Source organism: Pristiophorus japonicus, unplaced genomic scaffold (assembly GCF_044704955.1).
Source record: "Pristiophorus japonicus isolate sPriJap1 unplaced genomic scaffold, sPriJap1.hap1 HAP1_SCAFFOLD_204, whole genome shotgun sequence".
Taxonomy (NCBI): Eukaryota; Metazoa; Chordata; class Chondrichthyes; family Pristiophoridae; genus Pristiophorus; species Pristiophorus japonicus.
In genome coordinates, this window is record NW_027251736.1 from 634,807 (window position 1) to 652,311 (window position 17,505).

Below are 17,505 nucleotides of genomic sequence, written 5' to 3' on the forward strand. Positions count from 1 at the left end.
GTGAATAACTGGGGCCCCAGCACTGATCCCTGCGACACCCCACTAGTTACAGCCCGCCAACCCGAAAATGACCCGTTTATTCCTACTCTCTGTTTTCTGTCCGTTAACCAATCCTCAATCCATGCTAGTATATTACCCCCAATCCCATGAGCCCTAATTTTGTTCAACAACCTCTTGTCAGGCACCTTATTGAATGCCTTCTGAAAATCCAAATACACCACATCCACTGGTTCCCCCTTATCTATTCTGCTAGTTACATCCTCACAAAACAGATTTGTCAAACATGATTTCCCTTTCATAAATCCGAGTTGACTCTGCCCGATCCTATTATTATTTTCTCAGTGCCCTGTTACCACATCCTTAATAATAGATTCTAACATTTTCCCTACGACTGATGTCAGGCTAACTGGTCTGAAGTTCCCCGTTTTCTCTCTCCCTCCTTTCTTAAATAGCGGGGGTTACATTAGCTACCTTCCAATCCGCGGGAACCGTTCTAGAATCTATGGAAGTTTGGAAGATGACAACCAATGCATCCACTATCTCTATTACACCTCTTTCAAACCCCTAGGATGTAGGCCGTCGGGTCCAGGGGATTTATCAGCTTTCAGTCCCATCCACTTCCCGGTACTATTTTTTACTAATACTAATTTCTTTCAGTTCCTTATTCTCGCTAGACCCTTGGTTCTCCACTATTTCCAGGAGGTTTCTTGTGTCTTCTTCCGTGAAGACAGACACAAAGTATTTGTTTAAGTTCTCTGCCATTTCCTTATTCCCCATTATACTTTCTGCTGTCTCAGCCTGTAGGGGACCCACATTTACTCTCGCTAATCTTTTCCTTTTTACAAACCTATAGAAGCTTTTACCATCTGTTTTTAGGTCTCTCGTGAGTTTACTCTCATATTCTATTTTCCCTTCATCCATTTCTTGGTCCTTTGCTGAATTCTAAAATCCTCCCAACCCTCAGGCTTACTGCTCTTTTTGGCAACATTATAAGCCTCTTCCTTTGATCTCATACTATCTGTAACATACTCGGTCCGACCCCGGTTTACACAGCCCGAACATTCCTCCTTTCCATCTCTCCCCGTCTAAACTAAACTAAACTAAAAGCAGGGCAGAGGCTCAGAATAAGGGGCCGTCCATTTAAAACTGAGATGAGGAGGAATTTCTTCTCTCAGAGGGTTGTAAACCTGTGGAATTCGCTGCCTCAGAGAGCTGTGGGGTCTGGGACATTGAATATATTTAAGGTGGAGATAGACAGATTTTTGAGCGATAAGGGAGTGAAGGATTATGGGGAGCGGGCGGGGAAGTGGAGCTGAGTCCATGATCAGATCAGCCATGATCGTATTAAATGGAGGAGCAGGCTTGAGGGGCCGAATGGCCGACTCCTGCTCTTATTTCTTGTGTTCTTATGTTCTCTCTTCCCCCTCCCCCTCCCCCGCCACCATCTCCTCTTCCCCTCCCTCCACCGCCCCCCCAACCCAAAAAGCACCCTCTTCCCACCCCTCTCCACTCTCTCCTCATCCTCCCTCGCTCTGCCATTCGCTCCCCCTCCCTCCCCCTCCACTCCTCTCTCTCCCTCCCCTCTCCTCCCTCCTCCCTTCTCTCTCTCTCTCTCTCTCTACGCCTCTTTCTCTCTCTCTCTCTACGCCTCTCTCTACGTCTCTCTCTCCCTCTCTCCCCCCTCCTCTCCCTCTCTTTCTCTGTTTCTCTCTCTCTCTCCACACTCCCGCTCTCTCTCTACGCCTCTCTCTCTCTACGCCACTCTCTCTCTCTCTACGCCACTCTCTCTCTCTCTACGCCACTCTCTCTCTCTCTACGCCACTCTCTCTCTCTCTCTACGCCATTCTCTCTCTCTCTCTCTCTACGCCACTCTCTCTCTCTACGCCACTCTCTCTCTCTCTCTCTACGCCACTCTCTCTCTCTCTCTCTCTCTCTCTCTACGCCACTCTCTCTCTCTCTCTCTCTACGCCACTCTCTCTCTCTCTCTCTCTCTCTACGCCACTCTCTCTCTCTCTCTCTCTCTCTACGCCACTCTCTCTCTCTCTCTCTCTCTCTCTCTCTCTCACCGCCTCTTTCTCTACGCCCCTCTCTCTCTCTACGCCCCTCTCTCTCTCTCTACGCCCCATCTCTCTCTCTCTCTCTCTCTCTCTCTCTTTCTCTGTTTCTGTTTCTCTCTCTCTCTCTATGCCCCATCTCTCTCTCTCTCTCTCTCTCTCTCTCTCTCTCGCTCTCGCTCTCGCTCTCGCTCTCTCTCCCTCCCTCTCTTTCTCGATTCTCTCTCTCTCTTGATTCTCTCGATCCCCTCTCCCCTCTCCCACTCCCCCTCCCCCCGGCCCGATATCCAGCCTCCTTACCGTCTCGTTGCCTCGAGGTTCTGGGTTCAGTGCTTTTACTTCCTGCTTTATTTAACTCACTAACTGCTGACTCACATCAGCTGACTGCACCGGCCCGTGAATCACCTCCGTCACATGACCCCTGCCTGCCAGTCAGCTGACCCAGGCTAACCTCTACACACCATGCGACATGTGACTGAGCAAAGCTTTTAAAATAACAATGTAATTAAAAAGAGGAGGGGAGGGAAGGAGAGTATCTAACGTTGGGAGTGTTTGATGGGACAGTGTAGGGGGAGCTTTACTCTGTATCTAACCCCCTGTACCTGCCCTGGGAGTGTTTGATGCGACAGTGTAGAGGGAGCTTTACTCTGTATCTAACCCCCTGTACCTGCCCTGGGAGTGTTTGATGGGACAGTGTAGAGGGAGCTTTACTCTGTATCTAACCCCCTGTACCTGCCCTGGGAGTGTTTGATGGGACAGTGCAGAGGGAGCTTTACTCTGTATCTAACCCCGTGCTGTACCTGCCCTGGGAGTGTTTGATGGGACAGTGTAGAGGGAGCTTTACTCTGTATCTAACCCCCTGTACCTGCCCTGGGAGTGTTTGATGGGACAGTGTAGAGGGAGCTTTACTCTGTATCTAACCCCCTGTACCTGCCCTGGGAGTGTTTGATGGGACAGTGTAGAGGGAGCTTTACTCTGTATCTAACCCCGTGCTGTACCTGCCCTGGGAGTGTTTGATGGGACAGTGTAGAGGGAGCTTTACTCTGTATCTAACCCCGTGCTGTACCTGCCCTGGGAGTGTTTGATGGGACAGTGCAGAGGGAGCTTTACTCTGTATCTAACCCCGTGCTGTACCTGCCCTGGGAGTGTTTGATGGGACAGTGTAGAGGGAGCTTTACTCTGTATCTTACCCCCTGTACCTGCCCTGGGAGTGTTTGATGGGACAGTGTAGAGGGAGCTTTACTCTGTATCTAACCCCCTGTACCTGCCCTGGGAGTGTTTGATGGGACAGTGTAGAGGGAGCTTTACTCTGTATCTAACCCCCTGTACCTGCCCTGGGAGTGTTTGATGGGACAGTGTAGCGGGAGCTTTACTCTGTATCTAACCCCCTGTACCGACCCTGGGAGTGTTTGATGGGACAGTGTAGAGGGAGCTTTACTCTGTATCTAACCCCGTGCTGTACCTGCCCTGGGAGTGTTTGATGGGACAGTGCAGAGGGAGCTTTACTCTGTATCTAACCCCGTGCTGTACCTGCCCTGGGAGTGTTTGATGGGACAGTGTAGAGGGAGCTTTACTCTGTATCTAACCCCCTGTACCTGCCCTGGGAGTGTTTGATGGGACAGTGTAGAGGGAGCTTTACTCTGTATCTAACCCCCTGTACCTGCCCTGGGAGTGTTTGATGGGACAGTGTAGAGGGAGCTTTACTCTGTATCTAACCCCCTGTACCTACCCTGGGAGTGTTTGATGGGACAGTGTAGAGGGAGCTTTACTCTGTATCTAACCCCCTGTACCTGCCCTGGGAGTGTTTGATGGGACAGTGTGGAGGGAGCTTTACTCTGTATCTAACCCGTGCTGTACCTGCCCTGGGAGTGTTTGATGGGACAGTGTAGAGGGAGCTTTACTCTGTATCTAACCCCCTGTACCTGCCCTGCGAGTGTTTGATGGGACAGTGTAGAGGGAGCTTTACTTTGTATCTAACCCCCTGTACCTGCCCTGGGAGTGTTTGATGGGACAGTGTAGAGGGAGCTTTACTCTGTATCTAACCCCCTGTACCTGCCCTGGGAGTGTTTGATGGGACAGTGTAGAGGGAGCTTTACTCTGTATCGAACCCCCTGTACCTGCCCTGGGAGTGTTTGATGGGACAGTGTAGAGGGAGCTTTACTCTGTATCTAACCCTGTGCTGTCCCTGCCCTGGGAGTGTGTGATGGGACAGTGTAGAGGGAGCTTTACTCTGTATCTAACCCCGTGCTGTACCTGCCCTGGGAGTGTTTGATGGGACAGTGTAGAGGGAGCTTTACTCTGTATCTAACCCCCTGTACCTGCCCTGGGAGTGTTTGATGGGACAGTGTAGAGGGAGCTTTACTCTGTATCTAACCCCCTGTACCTGCCCTGGGAGTGTTTGATGGGACAGTGTAGAGGGAGCTTTACTCTGTATCTAACCCCGTGCTGTACCTGCCCTGGGAGTGTTTGATGGGACAGTGTAGAGGGAGCTTTACTCTGTATCTAACCCCCTGTACCTGCCCTGGGAGTGTTTGATGGGACAGTGTAGAGGGAGCTTTACTCTGTATCTAACCCCCTGTACCTGCCCTGGGAGTGTTTGATGGGACAGTGTAGAGGGAGCTTTATTCTGTATCTAACCCCGTGCTGTACCTGCCCTGGGAGTGTTTGATGGGACAGTGCAGAGGGAGCTTTACTCTGTATCTAACCCCGTGCTGTACCTGCCCTGGGAGTGTTTGATGGGACAGTGTAGAGGGAGCTTTACTCTGTATCTTACCCCCTGTACCTGCCCTGGGAGTGTTTGATGGGACAGTGTAGAGGGAGCTTTACTCTGTATCTAACCCCCTGTACCTGCCCTGGGAGTGTTTGATGGGACAGTGTAGCGGGAGCTTTACTCTGTATCTAACCCCCTGTACCTACCCTGGGAGTGTTTGATGGGACAGTGTAGAGGGAGCTTTACTCTGTATCTAACCCCGTGCTGTACCTGCCCTGGGAGTGTTTGATGGGACAGTGCAGAGGGAGCTTTACTCTGTATCTAACCCCGTGCTGTACCTGCCCTGGGAGTGTTTGATGGGACAGTGTAGAGGGAGCTTTACTCTGTATCTAACCCCCTGTACCTGCCCTGGGAGTGTTTGATGGGACAGTGTAGAGGGAGCTTTACTCTGTATCTAACCCCCTGTACCTGCCCTGGGAGTGTTTGATGGGACAGTGTAGAGGGAGCTTTACTCTGTATCTAACCCCCTGTACCTACCCTGGGAGTGTTTGATGGGACAGTGTAGAGGGAGCTTTACTCTGTATCTAACCCCCTGTACCTGCCCTGGGAGTGTTTGATGGGACAGTGTGGAGGGAGCTTTACTCTGTATCTAACCCGTGCTGTACCTGCCCTGGGAGTGTTTGATGGGACAGTGTAGAGGGAGCTTTACTCTGTATCTAACCCCCTGTACCTGCCCTGCGAGTGTTTGATGGGACAGTGTAGAGGGAGCTTTACTCTGTATCTAACCCCCTGTACCTGCCCTGGGAGTGTTTGATGGGACAGTGTAGAGGGAGCTTTACTCTGTATCTAACCCCCTGTACCTGCCCTGGGAGTGTTTGATGGGACAGTGTAGAGGGAGCTTTACTCTGTATCGAACCCCCTGTACCTGCCCTGGGAGTGTTTGATGGGACAGTGTAGAGGGAGCTTTACTCTGTATCTAACCCTGTGCTGTCCCTGCCCTGGGAGTGTGTGATGGGACAGTGTAGAGGGAGCTTTACTCTGTATCTAACCCCGTGCTGTACCTGCCCTGGGAGTGTTTGATGGGACAGTGTAGAGGGAGCTTTACTCTGTATCTAACCCCCTGTACCTGCCCTGGGAGTGTTTGATGGGACAGTGTAGAGGGAGCTTTACTCTGTATCTAACCCCCTGTACCTGCCCTGGGAGTGTTTGATGGGACAGTGTAGAGGGAGCTTTACTCTGTATCTAACCCCGTGCTGTACCTGCCCTGGGAGTGTTTGATGGGACAGTGTAGAGGGAGCTTTACTCTGTATCTAACCCCCTGTACCTGCCCTGGGAGTGTTTGATGGGACAGTGTAGAGGGAGCTTTACTCTGTATCTAACGCCCTGTACCTGCCCTGGGAGTGTTTGATGGGACAGTGTAGAGGGAGAGTTAATCTGTATCTAACCCCCTGTACCTGCCCTGGGAGTGTTTGATGCGACAGTGTAGAGGGAGCTTTACTCTGTATCTAACCCCCTGTACCTGCCCTGGGAGTGTTTGATGGGACAGTGTAGAGGGAGCTTTACTCTGTATCTAACCCCCTGTACCTGCCCTGGGAGTGTTTGATGGGACAGTGCAGAGGGAGCTTTACTCTGTATCTAACCCCGTGCTGTACCTGCCCTGGGAGTGTTTGATGGGACAGTGTAGAGGGAGCTTTACTCTGTATCTAATCCCCTCTACCTGCCCTGGGAGTGTTTGATGGGACAGTGTAGAGGGAGCTTTACTCTGTATCTAACCCCCTGTACCTGCCCTGGGAGTGTTTGATGGGACAGTGTAGAGGGAGCTTTACTCTGTATCTAACCCCCTGTACCTGCCCTGGGAGTGTTTGATGGGACAGTGTAGCGGGAGCTTTACTCTGTATCTAACCCCCTGTACCTACCCTGGGAGTGTTTGATGGGACAGTGTAGAGGGAGCTTTACTCTGTATCTAACCCCGTGCTGTACCTGCCCTGGGAGTGTTTGATGGGACAGTGCAGAGGGAGCTTTACTCTGTATCTAACCCCGTGCTGTACCTGCCCTGGGAGTGTTTGATGGGACAGTGTAGAGGGAGCTTTACTCTGTATCTAACCCCCTGTACCTGCCCTGGGAGTGTTTGATGGGACAGTGTAGAGGGAGCTTTACTCTGTATCTAACCCCGTGCTGTACCTGCCCTGGGAGTGTTTGATGGGACAGTGTAGAGGGAGCTTTACTCTGTATCTAACCCCCTGTACCTGCCCTGGGAGTGTTTGATGGGACAGTGTAGAGGGAGCTTTACTCTGTATCTAACCCCCTGTACCTGCCCTGGGAGTGTTTGATGGGACAGTGTAGAGGGAGATTTAATCTGTATCTAACCCCCTGTACCTGCCCTGGGAGTGTTTGATGGGACAGTGTAGAGGGAGCTTTACTCTGTATCTAACCCCCTGTACCTGCCCTGTGAGTGTTTGATGGGACAGTGTAGAGGGAGCTTTACTCTGTATCTAACCCCGTGCTGTACCTGCCCTGGGAGTGTTTGATGGGACAGTGCAGAGGGAGCTTTACTCTGTATCTAACCCCGTGCTGTACCTGCCCTGGGAGTGTTTGATGGGACAGTGTAGAGGGAGCTTTACTCTGTATCTTACCCCCTGTACCTGCCCTGGGAGTGTTTGATGGGACAGTGTAGAGGGAGCTTTACTCTGTATCTAACCCCCTGTACCTGCCCTGGGAGTGTTTGATGGGACAGTGTAGCGGGAGCTTTACTCTGTATCTAACCCCCTGTACCTACCCTGGGAGTGTTTGATGGGACAGTGTAGAGGGAGCTTTACTCTGTATCTAACCCCCTGTACCTGCCCTGGGAGTGTTTGATGGGACAGTGTAGAGGGAGCTTTACTCTGTATCTAACCCCCTGTACCTGCCCTGGGAGTGTTTGATGGGACAGTGTAGAGGGAGATTTAATCTGTATCTAACCCCCTGTACCTGCCCTGGGAGTGTTTGATGGGACAGTGTAGCGGGAGCTTTACTCTGTATCTAACCCCCTGTACCTACCCTGGGAGTGTTTGATGGGACAGTGTAGAGGGAGCTTTACTCTGTATCTAACCCCCTGTACCTGCCCTGGGAGTGTTTGATGGGACAGTGTAGCGGGAGCTTTACTCTGTATCTAACCCCCTGTACCTACCCTGGGAGTGTTTGATGGGACAGTGTAGAGGGATCTTTACTCTGTATCTAACCCCGTGCTGTACCTGCCCTGGGAATGTTTGATGGGACAGTGCAGAAGGAGCTTTATTCTGTATCTAACCCTGTGCTGTACCTGCCCTGGGAGTGTTTGATGGGACAGTGTAGAGGGAGCTTTACTCTGTATCTAACCCCCTGTACCTGCCCTGGGAGTTTTTGATGGGACAGTGTAGAGGGAGCTTTACTCTGTATCTAACCCCCTGTACCTGCCCTGGGAGTGTTTGATGGGACAGTGTAGAGGGAGATTTAATCTGTATCTAACCCCATGCTGTACCTGCCCTGGGAGTGTTTGATGGGACAGTGTAGAGGGAGCTTTACTCTGTATCTAACCCCCTGTACCTGCCCTGGGAGTGTTTGATGGGACAGTGTAGAGGGAGCTTTACTCTGTATCTAACCCCCTGTACCTGCCCCGGGAGTGTTTGATGGGACAGTGTGGAGGGAGCTTTACTCTGTATCTAACCCCCTGTCCCTGCCCTGGGAGTGTTTGATGGGACAGTGTAGAGGGAGCTTTACTCTGTATCTAACCCCCTGTACCTGTCCTGGGAGTGTTTGATGGGACAGTGTAGAGGGAGCTTTACTCTGTATCTAACCCGTGCTGTACCTGCCCTGGGAGTGTTTGATGGGACAGTGTAGAGGGAGATTTACTCTGTATCTAACCCCGACGGCGAGGGACGGGAGGGCAAGGGAGGGCGAGGGACGGGAGGGCGAGGGAGGGCGAGGGACGGGAGGGCGAGGGAGGGCGAGGGACGGGAGGGCGAGGGACGGGAGGGCGAGAGACGGGAGGGCGAGGGACGGGACAGCGAGCGAGGGCGAGGGAGGGCGAGGGACGGGATGGCGAGGGAGGGCGAGGGACGGGAGGGCGAGGGACGGGACAGCGAGGGAGGGCGAGGGACGGGAGGGCGAGGGACGGGAGGGCGAGGGAGGGCGAGGGACGGGACCCGAGGACGGATGAGCTGAGAGCACAGACAGACACTCGGGAGACCGATATTATCGCTATTCCAGAGACGCGGCTGAAAGAGATGCAGGTATGGCAGGTGAACATTTGTGGTTGTCGGGTACTCAGACGGGATAGAGAGGGGGAAGTCGAGGTATTAATTAAAGAAACTATTACAGCGGTGAGGAGGGATGATATGTTAGAGGGGCCATCAAATGAGGCCATATGGGTTGAATTGAAGAACAAAAAAGGAGCGATCACATTGCTGGGAGTGTAGTATAGACCCCCAAACAGTCAGCGGGAGATTGAAGAGCAAATATGTAGGCAGATTTCTGAAATGTGCAAAAACTATAGGGAGTAATAGTGGGGGATTTCATCTACCCGAATATTAACTGGGATAGAATTAGTGTGCAAGGTTTAGCCAGTATGTAGCAAGCCCAAGATGGGAGGGGTCGGTTCTGGACTTAGTTTTGGGGAATGAAGCTGGGCAGGTGGAAGGGGTATCAGTGGGAGAGCATTTAGGTACTAGTGATCATAATTCAGTCAGATTTCGGGTAGTTATGGAAAAGGACAAAAATAGACCAGGAATAAAATTCTCAACTGGGAGAAAGGCCAATTTTACTCAGCTGAAATGTGATTTGGCCAAAGTGGACTGGAAACAGCTACTTGAAGGTAAATCAGTATCAGAGCAGTGGGAGGTATTTAAGGGGGAGGTCCGGAGGGTTCAGAGCAAGTGTGTTCCCTAAAGAAAAAGGGTGGGGCTAACAAATCTAGGGCCCCCTGGATGTCGGGGGACATACAGGGTAGGATAAAGATAAAAAGGGAGGTTTATGACAGATACCGAGGGCCCAATACTGCAGAATCTCTAGAGGGGTATAGAAAGCCCAGGGGTGAAATTAGTGGCCTGGATGGAGTGGAGAGGAAGGGACTATTTCCCTTAGCAGAGGGGTCAACAACCAGGGCATAGATTTATAGTAATTGGGGGGAGGTTTAGAGGGGATTTGAGGAGAACTTTCTTCACCCAGAGGGTGGTGGGGGTCTGGAACTCATGGCCTGAAAGGGTGGTAGAGGCAGAAACCCTCACCACATTTAAACAGGACCTGGATGTACACCTGAAGTGCTGTAACCCACAGGGCTACGGACCGAGAGCTGGAAAGTGGGATTAGGCTGGGTAGCTCTTGGTCGGCCGGTGTGGACACGATGGGCCGAATGGCTGTAAATTTTGCTGACTCTGTGACCGCACGGACTGGCCAGGAGCCAGTGAATTCCAAAAGAACAAAATCAGGGAACGATGTGACAGGATTGCAGATAGTGATTGGTGGGTTTATATTCTCCCTAACTTGACTAGATAAGCTAATTAATATAACTATAAATAATCATGTGAGTAAAGACTTTAACTCAGAGAGCAAGAGAAGTGGCCAGAGATAAAGGTAGGTCCAACATTTAAGACTCTTAGCCTTAAGTTTATTTCATACAATCAGAGAAATTTACAACACACAGGAGGCCATTCGGCCCATCGTGTCCACACCGGCCGACCAAGAGCTACCCGGCCTAATCCCACTTTCCCGCTCTCGGTCCGTAGCCCTGTGGGTTACAGCACTTCAGGTACATCCAGGTACTGTTTAAATGTGGTGAGGGTTTCTGCCTCTACCACCCTTTCAGGCCGTGAGTTCCAGACCCCCACCACCCTCTGGGTGAAGAAATATTTCCTCATCGCCCTCTAAACCTCCCCCCAATTACTTTAAATCTATGCCCCCTGGTTATTGACCCCTCTGCCAAGGGAAATAGCTCCTTCCTATCCAGGCCCCTCGTAATTTTATACACCTCAATCCGGTCTCCCCTCAGCCTCCTCTGTTCCAAAGGAAACAGACCCAGCCTATCCGCGTTTCGGAGTTTAAGCAGCAGGGTACATCCATGAGGCTGAGAACTATGTGGATAGCAGAGGGGAAATGTGTGAACACCAGACACAGTAAGAATGCAAGGCTGGTAATGCAGGAGTCCCCTCCGTGAGTCCATCTCGCTTTCAAACCGATATTCATTTCCCAGTATCGGTGAGGACCATGGTGCCTCTGGGAAGTGCAGCCAGAGCCAATTGCAAGGCACCATGGGTGGCTCAGCTGCACAGGGGGAGGGACGTAGAACAAAAGGGCCCTAGTGATCGGGGATTCTATAGTCAGGGGAACAGACAGGCCTTTCTACGGCCGCAGATGTGACTCCTGAATGGTTTGGTGCCTCCCAGGTGTCAGGGTCAAGGCTGTCACAGAGCGGACACAGGGCATTCTGGGGGGAGAGAGTAACCAGCTAGAGGTCGTGGTCCATATCGGGACCAATGACATCAGTAAAATAAGGGATGGGGTCCGACAGGAAGAATTCAGGGAGCTAGGAACAAAATGAAAGGGTAGGACTTCAAAGGTAGTAATCTCCGGGTTACTCCCGGTGCCACGTGTTAATGAGTATAATAGAAGGGTAGAGAGGATGAACAGGTGGCTGGAGAGTTGGTGTAGGAGGGAGGGCTTTAAATTCCTGAGGCATTGGGACCACTTCTGGGGGAGATGGGACCTGTACAAACCGGACGGGTTACACCCCAACAGCGCCGGGACCAATATCCTCGCGGGGAGTTTTGCTCGTGCTGTTGGGGAGAGTTTAAACTAGCTTGGCAGGGGGATGGGAACCTGAGAACACATTCAATAGGGAAGGAAGTAAAGCTGAAATTGGATAGCAAGAATCTAGAAAGTGAATCTGTAAGACAGAGGAAACAGGGTTTAGTGTGTAATAAGCAAGGAGGTCTTCCTGTGTTAAATGGTATATACTTTAATGCAAGGAGTATAGCGAATAAGACGGATGAGCTAAGAGCACAGGTAGACATTTGGGAGTATGACATTATTGCCATTACAGAAACATGGCTGAAAGAGGGGCAGGTTTGGCAGCTCAATATTCCTGGTTACAGGATTTTGAGACAAGATAGAGAGGGGGGTAAAAAGGGAGGGGCGCAGTACTGATTAAAGAAACTATTCCAGCGGTGAGGAGGGATGATATGTGAGAGGATCATCAAATGAGGCCCTATGGGTCGAATTGAAAAATAAAAAAGGGGCGATCACATCGCTGGGCATGTATTATAGACCCCCAAACAGTGGGAGGGAGATAGAGGAGCAAATATGTCGGCAAATTGCTGTGAAGTCCAAAAACCATAGGGTCGTAATCGTATCCAAATATTGATTGGGACAAATTTATTGTGAAGGGTATAGAGGGTACGGAATTCTTGAAATGCATTCAAGAGAACTTTTTTAGTCAGTATGTAACAAGCCCAACACGAGAGGGGGCGGTCTTGGATTTAGTTTTGGGGAATGAAGCTGGGCAGGTTGAAGGGGTATTAGTGGGGGAGCACTTGGGTGCTAGTGATCATAATTCAGTCAGATTCAAGTTGGTTAGGGATAAGGACAAGGATAGGCCTGGAATAAAAGTCCCGAATTGGGGAAAAGCTAATTTTGCTAAGTTAAGGAGTGATTTGGCCATGGTGGACTGGAAACAGCTACTTGTGGGTAAATCAGTGTCGGAACAGTGGGAGGCATTCAAAGAGGAGATCCGGAAGGCTCAGGCCAAACATGTGTCCTTAAAGAAAAAGGCTGGGAAAAATAATTCTGGAGTCCCCTGGATGTCTAGGGACTTACAGGGGAGGGTAAAGAAAAAAAGGGACGCTTATGTCATATACCAACGGCTAAATACTATAGAATCTTTAGAGGAATATAGAAAGTTAAGAGGCAAAATTAAAAAGGATATTAGGAATGCTAAGAGAGAGCATGAGATATTCTTGGCCAGTAAAATGAAGGAAAACCCTAAGATGTTCTATAAATATATTAAGAGTAAGAGGGTAACTAAAGAAAGGGTAGGGCCTATTAGAGACCATGAGAATAATGTTTGTGTGGAGGCAGAAGATGTTGGGAGGGTTCTTAACGAATACTTTGCATCAGTTTTCACAAAGGAAAGGGGCAATGCAGATACTGCTATCGAGGAGGAGTGTGATATTCTGGATGAAATAAATATAGTGAGAGAGGAAGTATTAAGGGGTTTAGCAGCTTTGAAAGTAGATAAGTCCCCAGGCCCGGATGAAATGCATCCCAGGCTGTTGAGTGAAGTAAAACATAGAAACATAAAAAATAGGTGCAGGAGTAGGCCATTCAGCCCTTTGAGCCTGCACCGCCATTCAATAAGATCATGGCTGATCATTCCCTCAGTACCCCTTTCTCTCCATTGATCCCTTTGGCCATAAGGGCCATATCTAACACCCTTTTGAATATATCTAACGAACTGACTTCAACAACTTTCTGCGGTAAAGAATTCCACAGGTTAACCACTCTCTGAGTGAAGAAGTTTCTCCTCATCTCGGTCCTAAATGGCTTACCACTTATTCTTAGACTGTGACCCCTGGTTCTGGACTTTCCCAACATTGGGAACATTCTTCCTGCCTCTAACCTGTCCAGTCCCGTCAGAATTTTATATGTTTCTATGAGATTCCCTCTCATTCTTCTAAACTCCAGTACATATAAGCCCAGTTAATCCAGTCTCTCCTCATATGTCAGTCCTGCCATCCTAGGAATCAATCTAGTGAACCTTTGCTGTACTCCCTCAATAGCAAGAACGTCCTTCCTCAGATTAGGGGACCAAAACTGAACACAATATTCCAGGTGTGGCCTCACCAAGGCCCTGTACAACTGCAGTAAGACCTCCCTGCTCCTATACCCAAATCCTCTAGCTATGAAGGCCAACATGCCATTTGCCTTCTTCACCGCCTGCTGTACCTGCATGCCAAACTTCAATGACTGATGTACCATGACACCCAAGTCTCGTTGCACCTCCCCTGTTCCTAATCTGTCACCATTCAGATAATATTCTGTCTTCCTGTTTTTGCCCCCAAAGTGGATAACCTCACATTTATCCACACTATACTGCATCTGCCATGCATTTGCCCACTCACCTAACCTGTCCAAGTCACCCTGCAGTCTCTTAGCATCCTCCTCACAGCTCACACCACCACCCAGCTTAGAGTCACCTGCAAACTTGGAGATATTACATTCAATTCATTCATCTAAATCATATACATTGTAAATAGCTGAGGTCCCAGCATTGAACCCTGCGGCACCCCACTGGTCACTGCCTGCTATTCTGAAAAGGACCTGTTTATTCGACTCTCTGCTTCCTGTCTGCCAACCAGTTCTCTATCCACATCAGTACATTACCCCCAATACCATGTGCTTTAATTTTGCACACCAATCTCTTGTGTGGGACCTTGTCAAAAGCCTTTTGAAAATCCAAATACACCACATCCACTGGTTCTCCCTTGTCCACTCTACTAGTTACATCCTCAAAAAATTCTAGAAGATTTGTCAAGCATGATTTCCCTTTCATAAATCCATGCTGACTTGGACCGATCCTGTCACTGCTTTCCAAATGTGCTGCTATTTCATCTTTAATAATTGATTCCAACATTTCCCCCACTACTGATGTCAGGCTAACCGATCTATAATTACCTGTTTTCTCTCTCCCTCCTTTTTTTAAAAGTGGGGTTACATTAGCTACCCTCCAGTCCATAAGAACTGATCCAGAGTCGATAGACTGTTGGAAAATGATCACCAATGCATCCACTATTTCTAGGGCCACTTCCTTAAGTACTCTGGGATGCAGACTATCAGGCCCTGGGGATTTATCGGCCTTCAATCTCATCAATTTCCCTAACACAATTTCCTGACTAATAAGGATTTCCTTCAGTTCCTTCTTTTCGCTAGATCCTCGAACCCTTAATATTTCCGGAAGGTTATTTGTGTCTTCCTTAGTGAAGGCAGATCAAAAGTATTTGTTCAACTGGTCTGCCATTTCTTTGTTCCCCATTATAAATTCACCTGAATCTGACTGCAAGGGACCTAAGTTGGTCTTCACTAATCTTTTTCTCTTCATGTATCTATAGAAGCTTTTACAGTCAGTTTTTATGTTCCCTACAAGCTTCCTCTCATACTCTATTTTCCCCCTCTTAATTAAACCCTTTGTCCTCCTCTGCTGAATTCTAAATTTCTCCCAGTCCTCAGGTTTGTTGCTTTTTCTGGCCAATTTATATGCCTCTTCCTTGGATTTAACACTTTCCCTAATTTCCCTTGTTAGTCACAGTTGAGCCACCTTCCCCTTTTAATTTTTACTCCAGACAGGGATGTACAATTGTTGTAGCTCATCCATGTGATCTTTAAATGTTTGCCATTGCCTATCCACTGTCAACCTTTAAGTATCATTTGCCAGTCTATCCTAGCCAATTCACGTCTCATACCATCGAAGTTACCTTTCCTTAAGTTCAGGACCCTAGTCTCTGAATTAACTGTGTCACTCTCCATCTTAATAAAGAATTCTACCATATTATGGTCACTCTTCCCCAAGGGGCCTCGCACAACAAGATTGCTAATTAGTCCTTTCTCATTACACATCACCCAGTCTAGGATGGCCAGCTCTCGAGTTGGTTCCTCGACATATTGGTCTAGAAAGCCATCCCTAATACACTCCAGGAAATCCTCCTCCATCGCATTGCTACCAGTTTGGTTAGCCCAATCAATATGTAGATTAAAGTTGCCCATGATAACTGCTGTACCTTTATTGCACACATCCCTTATTACTTGTTTGATGCTGTCCCCAACCTCACTACTACTGTTTGGTGATCTGTACACAACTCCCACTAGCGTTTTCTGCCCTTTGGTATTCCGCAGCTCCACCCATACCGATTCCACATGATCCAGGCTAATGTCCTTCCTTACTGTTGCATTAATTTCCTCTTTAACCAGCAACGCCACCGCGCCTCCTTTTCCTCTCTGTCTATCCTTCCTGAATGCTGAATACCCCTGGATATTGAGTTCCCAGCCTTGGTCACCCTGGAGCCATGTCTCTGTAATGCCAATCACATCATATCGGTTAACTGCTATCTGTGCAGTTAATTCGTCCATCTTATTCCGAATACTCCTCGCATTGAGGCACAGAGCCTTCAGGCTTGTATTTTTAATACTCTTTGTCCCTTTAGAATTTTGCTGTAATGTGGCCCTTCTTGTTTTTTGCCTTGGGTTTCTCTGCCCTCCACTTTTACTATTCTCCTTTCTATCTTTTGCTTCTGCCTCCATTTTATTTCCCTCTGTCTCCCTGCATAGGTTCCCATCCCCCTGCCATATTAGTTTAACTCCTCCCCAACAGCACTAGCAAACACTCCCCCTAGGACATTGATTCCGATTCTGCCCAGGTGCAGACCATCCGGTTTGTACTGGTCCCACCTCCCCCAGAACCGGTTCCAATGTCCCAGGAATTTGAATACTTCCCTCTTGCACCACTGCTCAAGCCACGTATTCATCTGAGCTATCCTGCGATTCCTACTCTGACTAGCACGTGGCACTGGTAGCAATCCTGAGATTACTACCTTAGAGGTCCTACTTTTTAATTTAACTCCTAGCTCCCTAAATTCAGCTTGTAGGACCTCGTCCCTTTTTTTACCTATATCGTTGGTACCAATGTGCACCACGACAACTGGCTGTTCTCCCTCCCTTTTCAGAATGTCCTGCACCCGCTCCGAGACATCCTTGACCTTTGCACCAGGGAGGCAACATACCATCCTGGAGTCTCGGTTGCGACCGCAGAAACGCCTATTTATTCCCCTCACCATTGAATCCCCAATCACTATCGCTCTCCCACTCTTTTTCCTGCCCTCCTGTGCAGCAGAGCCAGCCATGGTGCCAGGAACTTGGCTGCTGCTGCCCTCCCCTGATGAGTCATCCCCCCCTCAACAATACTCAAAGTGGTGTATCTGTTTTGCAGGGGGATGACCGCAGGGGACCCCTGCACTACCTTCCTTGCACTGCTCTTCCTGCTGGTCTTCCATTCCCTCGCTGGCTGTGGACCCTTCTCCTGCGGTAAGACCAACTCGCTACACGTGATACTCACGCCATCCTCAGCATTGTGGATGCTCCAGAGCGAATCCACGCTCAGCTCCAGGGCCACCATGCGGTCTAACAGGAGCTGCAGCTGGATACACTTCCTGCACACATAGTCGTCAGGGACACTGGAAGCGTCCCTGATTTCCCACATGACACAGGAGGAGTATAACACGGGTCTGGGCTCTCCTGCCATGACTTAACCCTTAAAGTAACCTAATTTGGCAACAATGCCAAAGGGGTCTTACTGACAAGATAAGGAAAAAAGAAAAACTGCTCACCAATCAACCAACCAATCACTTACTCTCTTGCTGTGACGTCACACTTCATTTTCTTTTCCTCCCAGATTGGGGAGTCAGCACTGGTGGGGAAAAGAAGAGAAAGCAACACCTCCCGCTCCCACTTACCCAACTCTGACCTTTGCACTCTGACCTGCCGCTGCACTCTGAGCAAGTCTGCACCAAGCCCCTCTTTTTATACTGTTCCTAGCTGACTCACCACTGGCCTGTTTAGGGAACCAGTTTTTACTAGAGGAAATAGCAGAGGCCTTGACCATCATTTTCCCGTCCTCTTTGGATCTGGGCATGGTGCCGGAGGATTGGAGGACTGCTAATGTCTTGTTGAAGAAGGGAGAAAGGG